The sequence below is a fragment of the Protopterus annectens genome, chromosome 7.part1 (assembly GCF_019279795.1).
Source record: "Protopterus annectens isolate FY-2018-M chromosome 7.part1, PAN1.0, whole genome shotgun sequence".
Taxonomy (NCBI): domain Eukaryota; kingdom Metazoa; phylum Chordata; order Ceratodontiformes; family Protopteridae; genus Protopterus; species Protopterus annectens.
The window spans coordinates 41,955,418-41,975,823 of NC_056740.1; the positions used below are offsets into that span (position 1 = coordinate 41,955,418).

A 20,406-nucleotide genomic window follows, 5' to 3' on the forward strand; every position below is an offset into this window, starting at 1 on the left:
TAAATAAGCAAACCATAAAACAGAGATGTAGTGCATGGAGAGAGCTGATTATGCTCTGAAATTCAGAAAAAAGGCAAATCAGTTAAGCACTAAAGTGGCATAAAAAGCAACCTTAACAAATGTTAACCACCCCTTGCTGAAGTTGTTAAGGTTAGGTTTTGGAATAGGCAAGTAAAATCTGCCAATAATAACCACCAAAAGGCAGTAGCAGAGTAAAAGATTTGTTTCTGTTTGCTGTCTTTCAGTAATGTGTCCTGATTTCCTGTTACACTTAGAAAGTAGCTAGAAAACAGGATGTGTTTTCACCTGCATTTTCTGAAGGACACAAAGCCTGAAACCGTAATGTGCTCTCATTATTCAGTCTTCAATGCTCAATACTTTGTCCAAGAACCATGGACATTATGAAGAACAGACCAAATAAAAGAGGCAAAAAATATGGACATTCAGCAAAAATCTGCACAGTTTACAGACACAGAAGGTCAGTGTAAATGTGTTACTGCCTTTCTGACAGCACTTGCTAAGTGGCTTTGAAAGTTGGTAAACCCCCAGGCTTTTTTGTTTTTCATTTTTTTGTTCTTTTCTGTAACAGGAAGTACATAGATGAGATATTGTTCCATGCACTACAAAGAATTATGACTAGGTCTCATGTCATATTCATCCTCTCTGCCTGCTCATGAATACTTTTTTTCAAAATACTAAGAGTGAAAGACTGCAAGAAACTTCCATACATAGCTGTCAACTATCTAGATTTTTACAGAATGTCATAAAACTGTTTTCTGGCAACTCAATGGTAAATCATTGAGGACTGAAGTTAGAAAATAATGGCAGACATTTCATTTTCAGACTCCATATCCTTCAGAAACCTGCTATTCTATCAACTTTCTAAGTTTGTAAGAGTAATACTTAAAAAGTGTCCTTGTTTTGGGGCCTTTGTCCCTCCATTATTTGTGACTTTGTCCAAAATTCTTTCTCTTAAAGGTTGAAAGGTATGCTTCCATAGCAATACTGGAGGGAAAGAAGCACGGCTCTTGTGTTCCTCATCTGCATGAGTAAATCAGGCTACTTTGTAACCTGAGTTATATTTTTATTATCTTCATAACAAAACAGTAACAAAAACTTTGCAATACTTGGCAGAGTTTGTTGAGTGATAATGTACTTTTACTACACATTTCACAAGAAGAATCTGAGCTTTTTCAGTAATCCATCATCAGTTAAAAAAAAAAAAAACATAAGAACTTGAGTGTTTGAGTGTCCCACGGTAAATTTTGCTAATGCCAAGCTGTTGTTTGTCAAAGCTGAAGCAAGTGCCAAATAAATAATCCTTTCTGTGCAAAAATGCCTCACCTAAAATAATTTTTGAAATAGTAGGAACCTGAACATAATAATGAAATAATGGATCTCAAAGTCTGACTATATTTACTGCAGCAGGAAAACAATTACCTTAAACTCATTTGATGGTTGGAGCAGGAATTCTCCTGTTAAAAAAAAGGACTCTTGAATCTAGCAAAAAAACTGCAACCCAGTGAAAAAAGAGAGGTATTCTGTTTTTGAATTTACATGATATATATGAAAACAGTTACCTTACAACTCACAGAAGGCTGGGGCCAGGATTCCTTCATCCTAGAGTTTATGGTTTTAGTGCCAAGGCCTGAGTCCTTTAATCTAATAAACAAAATGCAAAAACAATGTTTATAATTGTGTCTGTATATTTAAAAGTAAGAATAGCATTTTTTTCATCCAATTCATTTGCATGGCAAAATAGAATAAACAATAAATGTCTTCCATTTGCCATTTGTATGGAAAAGCAGGATATAAGCAGAGCATTACCTACCATACCGCAAACATAGCAACTTGGACTATTTTCCTCAGCTACAACAATGCTAATACAGAATCAATATAAATATTTTAAACTGTTACTATCTCTAGGACTTTATTACAACTAGTAATAGTTTTTGTCTGCCATAATGTCTTCCAGGGAGGGCTTCATTATAGCAATAATCCATAGCTGGATTTACTCATGATTGGCATGGTTTGTCATAAGGGAGAAGTCTGAGTGACCAAAAAAAGCCAGCTGTAGATAAATCCAGCATTACCCATACCCAGCCATGCATTATTCCTACTATACAATGACATTATTTAAAAAAAAAGTTAGTTACTTTTCTTAAATAATGTCCTTGTATAAGGGCATCATGCTGCTCTTCTGCATTTTCCACCTGTGTTGTGGTGCTTTCCTTATGTACTGCACATGTGTATGGAACCTTCATTTCTATGCTTATGGAGTACATTAGTCCTGTGTAGAGAAAAATAAAATCTGGAAATAGAAGCACACTTCAAAAACAGCAGCACAGTAGTTTCAGTCACTACCAACAAGCTATATTACCAACGATAGTTATATAACCGTAGTTATAAGAAATCCAGTCTAAGCAGTGAAAAAATTTATGTTTTCAATTCTGATCAAAAGCTGTATCAAAAATGCTTTTATTGTTGAGAACAGTGAGTAAAAATGAATGCTTTTGTCCAGAAAAAAACGTATTCCGTAGTTCCGTATTAGCGGGACTTAGCACTCATTTTTACTCACTGTTCTCAAAAATAAAACTATTTGTGGTACAGCTTGTGACCAGAATTGGTTGTATTCATTTTTACACAACTTAGACCAGATTTCTTATAACTACCATTGATAATATAGCTCATTGGTGGTGAGTGAAGTGATGGGTGCTGTTTCTAGGAAGCAACTAAGAAAGGAAGATCTCCATTTTTTTTTTAATTAAAAAAAAAAAAAAAAAAAGAAACCAGTAGACCTTCAATGTACAGGACAGATGGGGCAGAGAAAATAAGAGGATAATCAAGTACATTTCTCTAGTTTTGTATAACATATCTGACGATCCTTTTAATTTTGTCTGCCCCATCTCTCTTGTTGATTTGAAGTCTCCGGTTTTGTAAGTTTATATATATATTTGTTAAATAAGAGAAAAGTAAATTTTTTTTATCACGTGTATTAATGGCAGATATTGTGGGCAACCGGACCTTTTTCCATTGTTATATGCTTGATTAACAACAGGCACACTGGTTGGGATGACCAATCAGCATGCTTGTTTTTGAATGTTAATGGCCAGTCATTGTATAATTAGAAATAATGGGTGGGCCTTCCTATGGTACATATAACTTTTGTGAGTAGGGCAAGACCGCATAACACCACAGGTCAATCATTTATTTCTCGCTAATGTCCTTCATGGAAGACTTTAATATTTACATATTCAACTTAGTGTAGTATTATCCTAGTAGACAGCTTTCTGGTATAATGCATCATATTAGTGAATCTTGGAGAGAAAAAAAATGTAGCTTAACTATAAATAAAAACAAGTTTATAATTTAATTATTTTTTTTAATTTTTGGTCCCCAGTGCTTGATCCCTCTAATCTGTTGGCTTGTTCATTTCTGTCAGGGTGAGGGCTATTCCCAGCCCACTTGTTTTTTGAAAGGTGAAATCAAATTGTAAAGCCATCATTCTTGCAAGCATTAGGGGTTTTCTGCTTATGCACTAAGCATGCTCACAGTTGGCCGATATGATCACCTATGTCACCACAGTTGGCCGGCTATTCCCTCCCTCAATGTGTTCATGCTTACATAACACACACACACATACTCTGTAAGTCCATATTTATTATAGTGCTTATTTACAATTTTAAATCATCACTCAAAATAAACAGTTATCATGAAATAACAAGTATAATAAGATTTGCTAAAAACAATTCCTGATAAACAATAGACAAATATTAGACAGGATATCATAATAAGAGGCACAACCAAGATTTATATCTAGAAAAAAATAAGAGCCCCAAAATGATATATGCAAAGTGTCAAACTATCTTCATCTCGCAGTAACAAAAACACCCTCAAACAATTTTGGTGGTCAAAACTTTAAATAAATAAACAAATATGGACATTTGAATAAACATCTAAAACAAAAAAAAGCGGTCTTACAATTCAAATGGGGATCCTAATGTAAGCTAACAAAAATCCCTATCCATTCATCAAAAGAAAAGTCTTTTCCTCAGCCCAATGTATTACTTCTGCCAAACCACAAAACAGCTGGGAGAAACAAAGAGTAAGCATGGTTATTTTCACTTTTGTTCTCATCCTCTATCCTCCTTCCTTCAGAAATAAACCCCAAATGCCACTGCCATAACATCTATATAACCCACACAATCAAACAATGTCAGAATAATTTTAGAATGAAACAGCAAAGGCAGAAATGTAACTAGCTTTCAGTCTTGCAGCTGCCTGCTATGATTGTTGACAGCATTGTTCTCTGCAGACAATTACCCCGACTAGCTTGGCTTGTTCGGTCCTCCATCTGCATGGTAACAATTACTTAACGACAACCAACAGTCCACAATCAGGATGGACAAGCCATTATTGGCCATCTACTCCCACAATGCAACACACAACTCTTCCAGCACCAGAGTTGCTAGTTGAATTTTGATTATCTGGAGCATCATCAGGATTTTATCACTTTTTAACACAGAACCAGAGGAGCCAAGTTCATAATTTATAGGCTATAATATCTGGAAAGTAGACTAGATGCTGTGCTTTTAAAATGGAAATAAGCAGAAAGTCAAGGGTATCCCCTTTTCTATCATTGCCAAAGTCAAACAAGAAAACACATTTTCCTGCTCAAAGGTAGTATTATTTATTTTTGCTGGGAGAAAAATAAGAGGAAAAGTAGTTTAAAATAAGAAGAAAAGAGAAAAATGTACAGTGAGAAATAGCTGTTCAGTCAGTGAGATACATTTTTCTTAAAAAAAAGCTCCCTGTATCAGAAAGCTGGCTTGGTGTAGTGACAGTTAATGATTTCAGAAGAAAACAAATAGTTTGTTTCCATTCAGGCCATTGACTGTTTTTTTTTTTTTTTTTCTTTTTTTTTTTTATACACAAGTGTATCCATATCATACAGAGCAAGTACATAAATTGCCAACAGCATATATTCTGCTTTTATCTACAATACAACAGCTTAGCCATACAAAATTTTGAATATTGTCTCTTATTAACTGAAAGCCTGCACAGCCTTACTCTTGTATTTTCTGTCAACATCTACTTGCCATTTTTTGCAGGGATGGAGTACTGAGGACCACTGCATTTGAGCCTATTCTGTTTATCTGTAACCTGATTATGTCGTGGGATGTTCATTCTTAGCAAATCTCACCAGCAATTGATGGTATATAGACAGCATTCTAATTTGTCACTGAGGCATATCTGTGACATATTTTTTATATTGCAGTGGACAGGATGTAAACAAACTGAGGCACTTTTTTTTTCTTTCAAGAATGATTATATTGAAACAGCTATTTTTCAGATTGTGTTATAGGGTGTATATAATTGCTTTAAATGGCACTTTGTTGACTGTCTTTTGGCCAATATATAAGTATACGGTGTGGCGGGGTGCAGACTTAGCTTGATGATTTTTTTCGATGTTTTGCCCTTTTGATGTATTCTAGTTTAGATTCATGAACTATGGCTGTTTTTTTCTAAGGCACTTTACCAGATGACTGCTATAAACATCTGGTTTCCAAACTAATGTAGAGTCACTGTGCATTTTGAAAAGATTCTACCTCACTAACTCTCATGCAAGTGAGGCAGGGTGCAAGGACCAAACCAAGTATATTCAAAAACACCAAAAAAGTCCAGCACCAGGGAGATAGATACAATTTAGGATTTAATGAGACAAAGCAGCACAAAGCAGCATACTGTTTTTGGCAAAACTTACAGCCTTCTTCAGTGCATTAACTAACATGACTCCATGACACATTTAAATAGTACCAAGTTAAACCATAACCAAAGCTGATTGGTACATGCCAGAATTAACTTAATTAATTGAGGCCAGATTCTCAGCTGGAGTGCAGGGAGTGCCTTCTGTGTGGAGTCTGCATGTCCTCCCCGTGGTTGAGTGGGCGTTTGAAAGACATGTGTAAATGGGTGTGCCTTCATTGAAGCTTGAACGTCAAGCTGGCACCTCAGCGTTCGTCAAAATCTACTGCCAATCATTAGTTGGCCGGAGTTCCACTGTGGCGACCCCTAACCAGGAAAAGCTGAAAGACAACAACAACAACACTGAGGCCAGGCTTAAACAGAGCCCCAAGCTTGAAAACCCAGCCAGATTCTTTATTATTTAATATAGAATGCCAACCTGCTTTATTGGATTTGTATCCTTGGATTTTATCAATAATTGTGAATTGAAATCTGGCAGTGACATGGGTCATTGTATGTTTGTAAAGAGCATTAGATATTCTTTTAGTTCTTATATCACTGAAATGTTCACTGATTCTGTGTTTTAATGGCCTAGATGTTTGCCCTACATAAAAAGCAGAGCAAAAACAGGTGGCCAGATAAATGACCCAGTCACTACTAGAGTTGCCGAAGCATCTGATTTCAAAAATGTGTGGGATGTTGCTACTAGAGAATTCCTTTGTTTTGCATACATGTATAGAAGAGCTACAATGACCACAAGGGTTACTGCCCACTAACTTATCCCCAAATAGAGTAACTTGTTGTGTGGTAGTAGGGGTGAGATGTTTATAGTGGGTTAATTGGGAATTGATGGTACGACCTCTTCTGTAAGACAAAAGACATTGTGGGGAAAACATTCCAGCTAATTTCGCATTGGCCAACAGGATGTCCCAATGATTTTTGATAATGTTTTTAAAGCCATCTGTATTGCATTCAAATGTTGTGACCAAACTAATGGGTAGGGGAGGTTGTCCATCCCTTTCCTTAGGGCCCTTGCCATAAGTTAACAAATTCTTCTTATCTTGTTCAGTGGCAAAGGAGCATGCCTGCTGATGTTGTCTGCATGATAGCCCATACTTAGAAATCGTTGAGATAGGTCATTTTTTCTGGTGTTATATGCTGTATCTGATGAACATATATACGCTTGATATGTAAAAATTGTGATTTTGGGATGTTCCAGATGATGTGGTGGGGGGTGATGACTGGAAGCATGTAGTAACATGTTAAATTGGGGGAATTTTCTATGAACCTCAGTTTCAAGTGTGTGGTCAACCTGACGTAAAATATGAACGCCCAGGAATGTGATTTCTTTATAGTCATATTTAAGTGTGAAATGTAACCCCAATTTATTTTCATTTAAGTATTCTACAAATTCCTATGCATATCCAGCATCCCCCCTCCACACCATCCAACAATCGTCTAGATAATGTCTCCAAATATCCATGTTATCTAAAAATATATTATGGTTGTCAGCATATATCAATTGTTCTTTGATGAAGCCCATAAAGAGGTCTGCATATATGGGAGCGAAGGTCGCTCCCATAGCCATACCTCTTATCTGCCAGTAACATCTCCCATGAAAATAAAAAAAACATTCTTAGTAAGAAGAGTGTTAAAACTGGGAGTATATAACTCAGCTTTGGTGAGCCAGAATTGAATGGCTTCCAATCCTGCCCAATGTGGGATATTTGTGTATAGGGCAGTGACGTCCAATGTGCATAAAAGCCAACCTGGTTCCAACTGTGTGTCATTTATGATATTAAGAAACTGGGTGGTATTTTTGATTCTGGATCTGACAAAGGGAAGAAGTGGTTGTAGGTATCCTGTAAGAAAAGCAGATAATGGTTCCTTCAAGGATCCTCGACCCGAAACAATCGGTCTCCCTGGTGGTTTGGTAGGATGTTTATGTATTTTGGGGAGTAGATATAGATATTGTGACCTAGGATCTTGGACGGTCAACTGATAACCTGTCCTCTGATCAATGATCCCTTCCTCCTATGCCAGTTTTGAAAAGGCATCAATTTCTTGTTTAAACCTAAATGTTGTGTCCAGGGGCATGTGCATGTAAAATTTATTGTTGGACATTTGTGTTATTGCTTCTGTTTCATACATGTTCCAGTCCATGATGACCACTGCCCCCCCCCCCACTTTGTCCACTGGTAAAATAAAGGTCATGATTGTTGCTGAGTTTATGTAGGGCATCCCGTTCCTGTTTGATAAGATTCTGTTTATAATTAGTGTATGTATTCATGTTAAAGTGCAGATCTTTGAGCACACATTATTTGAAGACTGAGATGTGTTTGTCCATTGGTGGTATGAAATTGGATTTATGAAAATGAAATCCAGTAGCTCTCTGAGATTGATTTGAATCTGAAAAAAATAGTTTGAGGTTAAGAGTCCTGCAAAAGTCATGAATTTCATTCACAAAAACATGTTCAGCCACAAAAAAAAAGATGGAGCAAAATTCAATCCTTTGTTCAATAGTTTTATTTCAACATCTGACAAAGGTTTGGAAGGGATATTGTGAATATTATTAGTGTTTAATGTGTCGGGATTTTGTCCAAAAGTTGTTGGATATTGTGTACCTCTCCAGTGTTTCCTACCCCCACCCCCGTGTTTTTTTGCTCCTAAAGAGTCAGCACTAGGTTTCTTCTTTGCTACTGGAGATCTCTCAGTGGAGATAAGATTGAGATCCGTGGCTGAGGGCGAGTCATCCCCTGAAGTCCCCCCATGGGTGTGACTTCTGTTTCTCAGTATGGATCTGGGTCTTTTTTTCTTATTGATTTGTTTATTCCCCGAATCTTGGAATCTAGCACTTTTGTTTGAACCAAATGGTTTGCTCTATCATAGTCTGAAATGTCTCTATTAAATTTTGGTGTTTTCCTCTTTAACAATTGTTGTTCTAAAGTTGAAAGGTCTCTGGCCAGAACATTCATATGTTTACTAAAGAAGGATTCACCTTCATATATTCTGACTTCCTCACAGTTGTTAGTTACTTCAACAATGTTTAGCTCTATGATTCATTCATAGTATGAGATGAGAGCATCTACAAACAGCATAGAAGCTTTGTGTTGGGCCTGGGCCCAATCCTGGGATAATTTCTCATCTATCTGACTAACCAAGGGTTGAGTGAGAACACGCACACCTCTGGGGCTAATATCCTTTAGTTTGTATGCTTTACAAAGCTTCAAATGCCAAATGTCCAATCTGAGTGTTCTCATACTCTGTGATTTTTTTGAAATAATACCCCACAAAGACAATCAGGATTGTCCTTATCCAAGGTTGTGTTGTCTGAACCTAATGGTTGTAATTCAAAAACTGTCAGATTATCACGGTCCGCTGAGAAACCTTCCAACAGTTTTGTAAGATCCATGATTGATCCTATATGTGGGAATGGACCGACTAACACTGTGTTCCTATAGCCAAAATATTATGGCTTAAAACCACAAATTATTGCTCCAACTCAGATATAACAAGAGTTGGTTATGGTATGCAACTAAAACATGGGTGACGTAAACAATATTTCCCAAATTTTTCATCGATAAAAACATAAGCATATCAATATTATAAATCCTTGAATAAAAAGCCCAATAATTGGAGAGCCCACTAATCGAATAATGGATTGAATGCAAAGTGCAGCCAGCTAGGAACCATAAGAAATTCTATTAATTATGTACCCACTGAAAATATTAAACTAAAATTCAAAATCTGTCAGTATAGAGCCACTACACCCTTAAAGCAATGATAACGCCCCAACAATAATAAGGGGATGCAATGACTGGGAATATGACTGTTAAAATTCTTAATAAATCAATCTTTTTTTCTTGACCTTGCTCAAGGCTGCTGTGCGCTCCTGGCTCCTTGGTATATAAGCTGTGAAACTGCCCAACCTATTTGGGCAGTATTAACTTTGAGGATTTGCCCAGTCTGCTGAATAGCGAACTTATACCAAATAATACTGTTGTCTCCTCCCTACACTAAGGAACTAAACATACCCTCTCCTTGAGCATCAGTCCTGCAAGGGAATAAACCTAATAAAAGAAACTGCCCGACCTGTTTGTACAGTATTAACTTTGAGGATTTGCCCAATCTGCTGAATAGCAAACTTATACCAAATAATATTGTTGTCTCCTCCCTACACTAAGAAACTGAACATACCCTTTCCCTGAGCATCAGTCCCTCAAGGGAATAAACCTAATAAAAGAAAGTATGTGCTTTAAAACCATTGACATTTCAGTGTGTAATACTGTAGGTTTTTATTTTTACTCCCACTAGCCAGGACAGCCGGCAGCCAATACCTACCGGCTCCTAGAACCAGTCTACCTTCCCCTCTTGTATCTGCTGTTTATATCTGACACCCTCCTTCACTGAACCCTAGACCTGCTGCCTCACAGTCTCTCTTCCATTAGACCCTACTACTGCTATATAGCCTTTGTCCACTAGAGGGCAACATTCTCCTAGACCTAACCTACTGTCCCTGAACACTACTTTCAGGCATCCAGTTTTCTATATCTTGTTTTAGGTTGTAGTCCCACACTATACTTTTTGTTACTCTCCACACTACTTAATCAATCTGCCTACTCTCCTACTATTAAGACTTTTATCTCCTACCTTCCCCCACCTAATAACTTACCTTAGCAAGCTGCTCTACTGATTGTTCCTTCTCCTAGGGGTCACTCCTACTGTAGCTCTATCTGTGATGCTATATCCCACTGAATATTTCTCTGTTCCCTCTTGGCTATACATCACACTGCTTCTAGCCTTATCCCCTCTCCTCTTCCTCTTTCTCTTCTTCCTCACATCACTAACCTACCCATGCTGACTGTATTATATACCTAATGCAGTACAGGTACTAGTCCCCTCCCCGCCCTCTCTACCTATTGTATAGTACTAGCTAACTTCCAGTCTTAGTACTAGCAAACTTCTGGTATTCACCTGCCCTCATCTATCTTCTCCACAACCCTTTCTTTCTCATTACATCACCTAACTTTTAAATACACCTTACCCCTTGTGCTGCCATCTTTTTTTCTCGACCTTGCTCAAGGCTGCTGTGCGCTCCTGGCTCTGGGGTATATAAGCTGTGAAAGTAAGCTTTGTTATAACTACCTAGTCTTTCATTCAAATATATCTGTAAGAGTGTATTTAATGTCATATGCAACTGTTTATGTGTATTAGGGCATTGTGGTGTTATTTCTTCAGCCGTTATTGGCTAACTCTATACACATGTCTGCACAGGGAGTGATCGGAAGAGGTGTAGATACCGGTAGGACACTCCGCTGCTATGTTGGCATTTCGGGGTACTGCTTATCTTAACTAAGCGTTATATATAAGTAGCGCATTTATTGCATTGCACTATTTATCCAAGGAATAGTGATTTTAGATGTTGATTAGGGGGGTTTATCCTATTTAAACAAATTGTATCTTAGGCACACTAACACCATTATAACATTTAAAGCATCTTAGCATTATTATAGCCTAACTCCATTCAATTGAAGGACAGTGTTAATGTGGAACTTTCGGTGGATTGCCTAATTAAGGTACACGTTCCTTATAATCACCTATACCGCTATATCTATATAGCGTTCTAGCGTACATTACTCCACAACCGTGGAGTGTTGAATATAATCCTAGTTGATCCTTATGGGTCCTAATGGACCGGTGGAAGTGTGAATATAACCTATGCTATCGTTTATGTGTCCTAACTGACTGGTAGTTCCTTACTCACTCTATAAATGCTGTAACTGTTTAACTAAATGCTATGTATATGCAGCGCGTTTATTGCATTGCACTATTTATCTAAGGGATAGTGATTTTAGATGTGGATTAAGGGGGTTTTATCCTATTTATGCTGATAGTGTCTTTGGTTGCTATTTTTATATACAGTATGTCACGTTTGTGTAGCGCCTGTGTATATTACTGTATCTATCAAGATTCTGATTGCATACTAACTGTGTATTTTGCTCCCCTTTGCTTGTAGTGTTATACGCAAACTGTGTTGCTCACCTTAAAGTTCGATGGTATTAGTGTTGCTTTGTGTATTTCTCAGCTACTTCTGGATATTGTGCTACATATTGAACTGCAGCAATTGTGCCTAGAGCTCTGCAATTAACATTTGGCATACATAGAAGAGTTATAAAACCCAAAGACATGCTGTAGGCGGACTGGACACTCTAAATTGGCTCTAGGTATGAGTGTGTGCCTTCAGTGGAAGGTTGGGCACCTGGCTGTCAACTCAACACTGTAAAACTCTATTGCCAAAAATGAGCGGACAGGTGATTCACTGTGGCGACCCCTAACTGGGAAAAGACCGAAAGAAGAACAAGAAGTAGAGTTATAAAACAATTGGCTGTAGTGCTAGTATGTGATTATGTTTATTAGCCTGTTTGTTATTATGAAAGTGTGTTTAACTGTGTTTTACTCCCTGTTTATCTCACTACTCTGTTTCTCTCTCTCTTTGTGTTACCAGCTGCCCAACATGTTTGTACAGTATTAACTTTGAGGATTTGCCCAGTCTGCTGAATAGCAAACTTATACCAAATAATACTGTTTTCTCCTTCCTACACTAAGGAACTGAACATACCCTTTCCCTGAAAAATCAGTCCCTCAAGGGAATAAACCTAATAAAAGAAAGTCTGTGCTTTAAAACCACTGTCTGTAGACATTTCAGTGTGTAATACTGTATTTTTTTTATTTTTACTCCCACTATCCAGGACAGCTGGCATCCAATACCTACCTGGTCCTAGAACCAGTCTACTTTCCCCTCTTGTAACCGCTGTTTACATCTGACACCCTCCCTCAATGAACCCTAGACCTGCTGCCTCACAGTCTCTCTTCCATTAGAACCTACTACTGCTATATAGCCTTTGTCCACTAGAGGGCAACATTCTCCTAGACCTATCATACTGTCCCTGAACACTACTTTCAGGCATCTAGTTTTCTATATCTTGTTTTAGGTTGTAGTCCCACACTATGCTTTTTGTTAATCTTCACACTACTTAATCACTCTGCCTACTCTCCCTACTATTAAGACTTTTATCTCCTACCTTCCCCCACCTAATAACTTACCTTAGCAAGCTGCTCTACTGATTGTTACTCCTCCTAGGGGGTCACTCCTACTGAAGCTCTACCCACTCCATTTGCCCTGTTGGTTCACTCCGCTCCTCTACCCTGCCCCCAAATCTCACCCGCCCTCAGTGCTTCTAGATTTATACACACCTTACCACACCCCCACTGCATTACCACCAATCACAAGCTCAATCCCCCTTAAAGTGCTAATACCCACTTCCCATTAGTATCCACCTTAATAATATATATCTATCCCAGTAATTTATCATAAATAATCCTCTTCTATTATCTCCATTAGTAAACTATCTGTACATACCCCTGTATACCAACATCAACTGAATTTCTTCTACTATGCCACCTTTAACTGTTCCAACTTACCTCAAACCCTTACTCTTATTCTCTCTCCTAACTATTCTATCTATACCTTACTTACTTACCTTCTAAGAACACCATCACCATCTAGGGTTTCAGTACTCCAATATGCAAACCTCTTCACCAACACTTATCCTTTCTTACAGTCATAATAACACATCCTGTCCACCAAAGTATTTATCAGCCAAATTTCACAGACTTACACACATTGCATACTATAGCCCAAGAGCCAGGAAATCCCAGAACCTAATTAATACATTTCTACAACTCATCCGGATTGAACAGGTCCACTCCCTCACAGATGGCGACATACACCCAAACCCTGGTCCAAATTCTAGCACAACCACAAATCCTATCACACAAACTCCTACTAACATACACTTGCTTACCAGAGCTCCCAACTCTCTCCTGATAGCTCATCTTAATGTTCGTAGCATAAATAATAAGGTTGCTCACCTACATGCCCTTATAGATGTACATTCATTTGATATCCCCCTGTCTCACTGAAACATGGCTTAAGCCATCAATACAATACAGTGTAGTCATTCCCCCTGGCTACAATATCCTGAGACTTGACCGTAATGCCAAGAAGGGTGGAGGAGTAGCCGTACTTTATAAAAATGGACTACAAGTCACCTCCATTGACTCCAAACCTCCACTATCTAGTAATGCAGAAATTCTTATTTCCAGGATACAGCTCAATAAATGTAAATCCATATATATCATCTGCATCTACCTCCCCACAGGGAATAATACTAACACATTACAAGCTATCCTTAGTGGGCTCTTAATCAACTACCCACAAGAAACCGTAGTACGTGGTGACTTTAATATAAACTGGAAATCTTGTTCATCTGAGCAGCCTTCTACTCATATTAACCTATATGGCTTTACCCAAACCATTACATCCCCGACTAGAACCAATAAAATTAATAACAAAGAAAGTACCCTCGATTGGATTCTCACTAATAGTCACCAATAAACTTATATAACAGGCACCCTCCCTGAAGATATAAGTGACTACTCACCCACCTTTCTAATTAGATACAAGACTGATATTCCAAACCTTAACATTTACAGGACAATAAGGACTAACAGAAACTTTCACCCTAACAGCTTCTAAACAGAACTTAGAGCTTATGACTGGTCTCCACTGATACACCTCCCACTAGATGATGCAGTCAACTACTTCAATTCAAAATTCTTAACCACTCTAGATTGCCATGCCCCGACATGCAAAATTAGAACTAGGACTAAACCAGCCCCATGGCTCTCTAAAACTACCAAACAAAAAATCCACCAAAGAAATAAACTCTGGGCCAGCTGGCATTCAACAAAAAGCCCCACAGATCAATTACAGTTCAGACAGATAAGAAATGAAAAAAAAAAAGCCATACTGTCTGATAAAAGAAACTTTTACTGTCAGCTTCAGCAAACCCACCAAAATAATCCTCTGAAATTCTGGTCTAGCATCAATAAACTCCTCCACCCAGGTTGCTGAAGCACACCTGCTCCCTCAGGCCCTGACCACAGTAATCCCATTCAAATAGCCAACTCCTTTAACACATTTTTCACATAAGTCATTCAATCCCTTGTCAAACAGTTAACCCCTGGTGTCATATACTCTTACTCTGCCAACTCCAACAGCCCCCCCCCCATTTCATTTTCAACCTGTTCCCACATCCCTTGTCTGTAACCTTATCCAGAAACTTAAACCCACCACACTCTCTGCTGACCTACTACCTGCAAAATATCTGCAAAAAGCAACAAAAGCCATAGCCTACCCCATATCCATCCTCATTAATAGAACTATTTCTGAAGGAACTATCCCATCAATCTGAAAAGTTTCTCACATTATCCCACTGCACAAACGTGGTAATTCCAAAGACCTAGCCAACTATAGGCCTATAGCCATATTATCCCCATTGGCAAAAATAATAGAGAAATGCATTCATAAGCAACTTTTAAGCTATCTATTAGACAAAAAGCTACTAGCCACCTGCCAACATGGATTCAGACCATTTCATAGCATTACCTCTGCTCTTTTATCCTTCACCGACTGCATTAATAGAAATCGAAACAATGACACTCTATCCTCAGCCCTCTTTATTGATCTGTCAAAAGCCTTTGAAATGGTTAACCACCACCTCCTCATTAACATACTTAAAAACCTGTCATTGGATGCGCTTGCTATACAGTGGTTCCAGTCCTATCTAAATAATAGGCAACAGGCTGTACTTTGTGAAAAAACCTTGTCTTCCCACCTCCCAGTTGCCCTTGGTATCCCTCAAGGCTCCATATTGGGTCCTCTCCTCTTCTCTGTCTTTATAAATGACCTTCATTCTGTAATCCCCCAAGCTACCTGCATCCAATATGCAGATGATTCCACACTTATATGTTCAGCCAGTTCCCCACTATAACTCCAGTCCCTAAACCAAAATACCTTTAACATAGTTGAAAACTGGTTTCTGGACCAGTGTCTTCTCTTGAACCAAAAAAAAAAAAAAAAACAAAAGTACTACTATTCACCCCTACGTGTAGGGCCTCCCCACTTAACTTTACTGTAAAAACTAGCAATGGCACTATCATATCTCCTGATCCTACTACAAAACTACTTGGTGTACTAATTGATAATAACCTCACTTTTGAGTCTCATATAAATAACACAATAAAAACAGTGAATAAAAAATTAGGTTCCCTCTACAGGATCAAAGACTTCCTGACTCCACTAGCCAGGACCACTATAACACATACCCACCTCATCTCTACCTTACTATATGCCTCCTCTATCTACACTAAACTAAGTAAAAAGAATATGAGCTAGCTAATTACCTGCTACAACAATATCACCAGGTTTGCAACCGGGTCTACCTTTAGAACCCATCACTGTATCGATCTAAATCAACTAAGCTGGTTAGAATTATCAAATCTAATACTGTTGAATCAACTAATAGTAGCCCATAAGATTCTGTATCAACCAACAAACACACCAATACTTTGTACCCTTGTCACCCCCTATAACAATCTGAAAACCCTACGCTCAGCTAACAAACAACTACTAGTACAAATAACTAAAACTAACAATTCAACTGGTGACGCATTATTCTCTAATACAGTTGGCAAAACCTGGAACAACCTCTCTAATCACATAACCTCCCTAGCATCAACCAACTTATTTAAAAACAAACTAAAACCCTATCTTAAATCACACTGGTTAAGCCCCTGTGTTAACCCAGAGTAACTATCTAATCTTTCCCTAGACATTAGCCCTCTTATAAATATAATCTCGTTTCTTCTCTTATGACAGTAAGGTATATGTGACTATACAGTTAATTAATATCCTTGTACATACTTTGAATGTTTAACAACAGCTGTTACAACCTATGATTTCTTGTGAAACTTTACAGTAGAATATTTGCCTTGTACAAATTTGGTGTGAATATCCATAGCTGGTTCACACCATTAGTTGTATTTTTTTTTTTGTTGGTGTTCTTTATTGTCATGTTTTTGTGTGACTATATACTTAATTAGTTATCTCTGTCCTATTTCTTGACGTGAATACTACATCTGCTCAGACCAGGATATTTCTATCTTGTTATGCCCAACACAATGATATATACTATTTCCAATTTTTTTTGCAGTGTATCAATGCCTTTTTAAATTGTCTTGTGTATGTGCAGCTTATCTCCCAGGGCCTCCACTGAAAATGGACATATATCCAGTTGATTAAAAACAAAGAATAGTGCTCACTACACTCTGTTTGCCTGATAATAAACAAAACTGGTAAAGTACAACAAAAAAACAGGCTTAAATAGTGGGAAGTATACTTGATGTGTTCAGTTCAAGTCAGTCACAGAAGGTAACCAAATGTTCCACAAAGAGAAACGAAGCTGTAAACTATAAACTGCTTTACTTTGCGAATTCTTAATCCAATAAACAAGAGTCAAAATCACCATAGAGTGTTCATTCGAACCTACTCATCCACTGGGCAATAGCTTGTAGAAAAAACACGCATCCAGCATGTAAAAATAAATCCAGTAGAAACCACGTTTATTAGAATAATTAAAACACAGGGCTAGCGCTTTCAACGAATCTTCATCAGGCCACTAACAAACAAACATACTAGCATCCCTTTTATAGCAAAATGCTAGAGTCAACTACTGATGTCACATCCTGTTTGGACATACTGAAGTCAACTCTGATGTCACATCCTGTTATACATAAAATATTTAAAGTGACATCACTTTTGTAGTAAAACGCTACAAACAACTCTGATGCCACATCCTACTACATATAAAATATTATAAAATATTTTAAAAAGTTTTAAATTATTTAAAATATTTAAAATATGTATGCAGACATTTTGTAGACATATTCTGAAATAACATTTTACCCTGCTTTAACTGCTGCTGCATTTAACATTCAAAATGTTTTAAAATATTTTGAATACCTATGTAACCATCTCATAGACAATCTGCAGCAAATAAAGTGTTTCAAAATTACATACTATTTTCCTATAAATACTGCTACTTATATGCATACTAGTAACAAAATATAGCACGCATATTTAATGAACGATACAATCCCATTTTAAGCATGTATTTATACATACAAGTGTCTCAAATGGGATTGTATCGTTCATTAAATATGCGTGCCATTTGAATGTTAAATGCAGCAGCAGTTAAAGCAGGGTAATATGTTATTTCAGAATATGTGACATCAGAGTTGACTTCAGTATGTCCAAACATTTAGGTTTAACCAAGAAATTGATGCCTTTTTAAAACTGGCACAGGAGGAAGGGATCATTGATCAGAGGACAGGTTATCAATTGACTGTCCAAGATCCTAAGTCATAATATCTATACCTACTCCCCAAAATACATAAACATCCTACCAAACCACCAGGGAGACCGACTGTTTCGGGTCCAGGATCCTTGACGGAATCATTATCTGCTTTTCTTACGGAATACCTACAACCACTTCTTCCCCTGGTCAGATTCAGAATCAAAAATACCACCAAGTTTCTTAATATCATAAATGACACACAGTTGGAACCAGGTTGGCTTTATGCACATTGGAGGTCACTGCCCTATACACAAATATCCCACATTGGGCAGGATTGGAAGCCATTCAATTCTGGCTCAACAAAGCTGAGTTATATACTCCCGGTTTTAACACTCTTCTTGTTTGTTTAGCTGAACAGGTTCTTACTAAGAATGTTTTTTATTTTCATGGAAGATGTTACTGGCAGTTAAGAGGTACGGCTATGGGAGCTTCCTCCGCTCCCATTTATGCAGACCTCTTTATGGGCTACATCGAAAAACAATTGACATATGATGAGAACCATAATATATTTTTAGATAATATGGATATTTGGAGATATTAACTAGATGATTGTTGGATGGTGTGGAGGGGGGATGCTGGATATGCAGAGGAATTTGTAGAATACGTAAATGAAAATAAATGGGGGCTACATTTCACACTTAATTATGACTATAAAGAAATCACATTCCTGGATGTTCATATTTTACGTCAGGTTGACCACACACTTGAAACTGAGGTTCATAGAAAATTTCCCCAATTTAACACCTTACTACATGCTTCCAGTCATCACCCCCACCACATCATCTGGAACATCCGAAAATCCCAATTTCTATGCATCAAGTGTATATGTTCATCAGATTTAGCCTATAACACCAGCAAAAATGATCTACCTCAATGATTTCTAAGTAGGGGCTATCATGCAGACAACATCAACAGGGCATGCTCCTTTGCCACTGAACAAGACAGGAAAAATGTGTTAACTTATGGTAAGGGATCTAAGTAAAGGGATGGACAGCCTCCCCTACCCATTCGTTTGGTCACAACAATTGGATGCAATACAGATGGCTTTAAAAACATCAAAAATCATTGGGACATCCTGTTGGCCAATGAGAAATTAGCTGGAATGCTTTCCCCACAATGTATTTTCTCTTACAGAAGAGGTCGTACCATTAATTCCCATTTAACCCACTATAAACATCTTACACCTACTACCACACGAGTTACTCTATTTGGGGATAAGTTAGTGGGCAGTAACCCTTGTGGTCATTGTAGCCCTTGTATACATGTATGCAAAACACAGGAATTCACCAGTAGCAACACCCCACACATTTTTGAAATCAGATGCTTCGGCAACTGTAGTAGTGACTTGGTCATTTATCTGGCCACTTGTTTTTGCTCTGCTTTTAATGTAGGGCAAACATCCAGGCCATTAAAACACAGAATCAGTGAACATCTCAGTGATATAAGAACTAAAAGAATATCTAATGCTCTTTACAAACATACAATGACCCATGTCACTGCCAGATTTCAATTCACAATTATTGATAAAATCCAAGGACATAAATCTAATAAACAGGTTTGTATTCTATATTAAATAATAAAGAATCTGGTTGGATTGTCAGGCTTGGGGCTCTGTTTAAGCCCAGCCTCAAATTAAGTTAATTCTGGCATGTACCAATCAGCTTTGGTTATGGTTTAACTTGGTACTATTTAAATGTGTAATGGATTCATGTTAGTTAATGCACTGAAGAAGGTTGTCAGTTTTGCCAAAACTGATATGCGGCTTTGTGCTTCTTTGTCACATTAAATCCTAAATTTTATCTATCTCCCTGGTGCTGGACTTTTTTTGGTGTATTTGAACATTTTGGAAAGATACAAAAAGAGTATCATGCTTCACCATCCTGATAAAAAGAATACTGGCTTTATAACTGTAGTGTACATATGTTAAAGTGAATTGTCATTCAGGTGAGAACAGGATACTATAAGAAAATAGAAAGGAAATAATGGGTGAAAGGATAAACTAAAATGGAAGGATAGACCTACAACACATACATGCATGAAGTTATGACATTTTGGTATACTTATCCTCCCACCTCCATGCTGAAAGAAGGACTGGGATTCAGGGGATAAGATGAGCAGATGCAGCAGCTCACAGCTGCTTGGTTTGTCACATTGTGCTGCTAAAAACAAACTAGCCATGGCAGTTACTTGGGAATGTAAATAATGCTTTAGTTTTAAGACAGGACGTAGTCTGCTTGTGAGTCACATATTTCTTTTACTGCAGATAAAGTAAATAATTTACATTTGCTTATTCTGTCAATATCTCAAGTTATTCTAGATATCAATGGAAGGAGTTGAAATG

At 37.5% G+C, this 20,406-nt stretch overlaps 1 protein-coding gene across 1 annotated transcript in view; it reads right to left on the minus strand.

Moving 5' to 3' along the window:
* Positions 1-20,406, minus strand: part of KHDRBS3 (KH RNA binding domain containing, signal transduction associated 3) — a 1,441,609-nt gene that overhangs the window by 70,753 nt on the left and 1,350,450 nt on the right. Inside the window, exon 11 of the transcript XR_006365708.1 lies at positions 1,581-1,662. The gene's annotated coding sequence lies outside the window, so the exon portion shown is untranslated. The remainder of the gene's footprint in view (positions 1-1,580; positions 1,663-20,406) is intronic.